The following is a 1,922-nucleotide window of genomic DNA, read 5'->3' as shown; positions in this document are numbered from 1 at the left end:
CATGCATTGATTTTCCTTCCTTTATAAGATTAGTTCATATTTTTCATAGTTTTATAGTCACTAAGAGGTGTGTAGTCTTTAACAAATACTGGTCTCCTTCAGCTACACAGTTATTTTGAGATTCAACCACTAAAGCTTATGTGAATAATTAATTACATTTTATTGCTGAGTACTCTGACGTTCTGTGGGTAACCACTTTATCCATTGGTCTGTCTATGGTTTTTGTTATTTCCATGTTTGGGGTATTAAAAATAAATCTGCTGGGAATATTGGGTTCAGTTCATTACATAGATGTACGTTTTACTCATCTGACTGTTGCAATATAGGTGAGTCTTTTATTTTTTATGATAAACAGAACTGTGATCTAAAATCGTCTTTCCGCCCTAACCGGTTTGGCTCCGTGGATAGAGCGTCGGCCTGCGGACTCAAGGGTCCCAGGTTCAATTCCGGTCAAGGGCATGTACCTCGATTGCGGGCACATCCCCAGTAGGGGGTGTGCAGGCGGCAGCTGATCAATGTTTCTCTCTCATCGATGTTTCTAACTCTCTATCCCACTCCCTTCCTCTCTGTAAAAAATCAATAAAATATATATTTTTTTAAAAATCGTCTTTCCCTTTGCCTTCCCAGTCAGCAACAATAATGACAATTCTACTTTTTCCACAATCCTGCCAGCACACGGGTTGCATACTGTTTTTAAATTGTAGACCCGGAAATGAGTATAGTGTTAGCTTGTTTTGTTTTAAATCCATTTCACTAAGAAGTTTTTTATGGTGAGTGTTTCTTCATGCATTTATTTACTAATACCCTGACTTTACCTCCTTTGTTGAAATGTATGGTCAGAACCTTTTGCCAACTTTTAAAATGAATTTATTATTTTAATCAAGAGGAGGTAAGTGCAGCAACTAAGACATATATATTCACTTCACTCATTCCTCAACGACTCAGCTGACTCCTTTGCAATTTGGTACTATATGATTTGAATATAGGACACAAGATTATTTTTCACAGATTGTGTCCTAAGTGCAATTTACTAGTAAATCCCACTTGTACGATACACTTATCAGCTCATCTGCATTGCTAACATTCTTCTCTGTTCTAAGTCTTAGCATCCAATAGTACATTAAGTGAAGTCAAGGTTTGTAGTACTTGTCAGTTTTTTTTTTTCTCTCATCATTGCCAGTTTGAAACTGCCAAAATAATGGCATTGAACATGGGCCTGCTAAGATATTTCAGTAGCAAATCATATTTTATTTCCAATGTATAGATACAGTCGCAACAAATATGCTCAAAAGCATTCATAATAAAATCCTATATAATAAAGAGCTAATATGCTAATTAGACCAATGGTGAGACAACCTTCCAGAACGACGAGGGTACAGGACCACAAGGCAGCCGGGGCTGCTGGGAGGGCTGAGGCAGCAGCCACAGCTGTGGGCTGTGAGGGCTGAGCCCCTTGCATGAATTTTGTTCATTGGGCCTCTAGTAGTAAAATAATTGAGAAGTGGCATGTTTTAAACATTTTTTAAAACATACATTCAGCCCCGACCGGTTTGGCTCAGTGGATGGAGCTTCGGCCTGCGGACTGAAGAGTCCCAGGTTTGAGTCCGATCAAGGGCATGTACCTTGGTTGCGGGCACTGTCCCAGTAGAGGGTGTGCAGGAGGCAGCTGATTGATGTTTCTCATCGATGTTTCTGGCTCTGTTCCTCTCCCTTCCTCTCTCAAAAAAAACCCAAACAATAAAATATATCTTTTTAAAAACTTCCTCTCTGTAAAAAAAAACAAACAATAAAATATATTTTTTAAAAAACCACATACATTCAACATATATGTGTATTTTTTTAAATATATTTTATTGATTTTTCACAGAGAGGAAGGGAGAGGGATAGAGAGTTAGAAACATCGATGAGAGAGAAACATCGAT

The sequence above is a fragment of the Myotis brandtii genome, unplaced genomic scaffold (genome assembly GCF_000412655.1).
Source record: "Myotis brandtii unplaced genomic scaffold, ASM41265v1 scaffold1682, whole genome shotgun sequence".
NCBI lineage: Eukaryota > Metazoa > Chordata > Mammalia > Chiroptera > Vespertilionidae > Myotis > Myotis brandtii.
Note: the sequence above shows the minus strand (reverse complement) of the source record.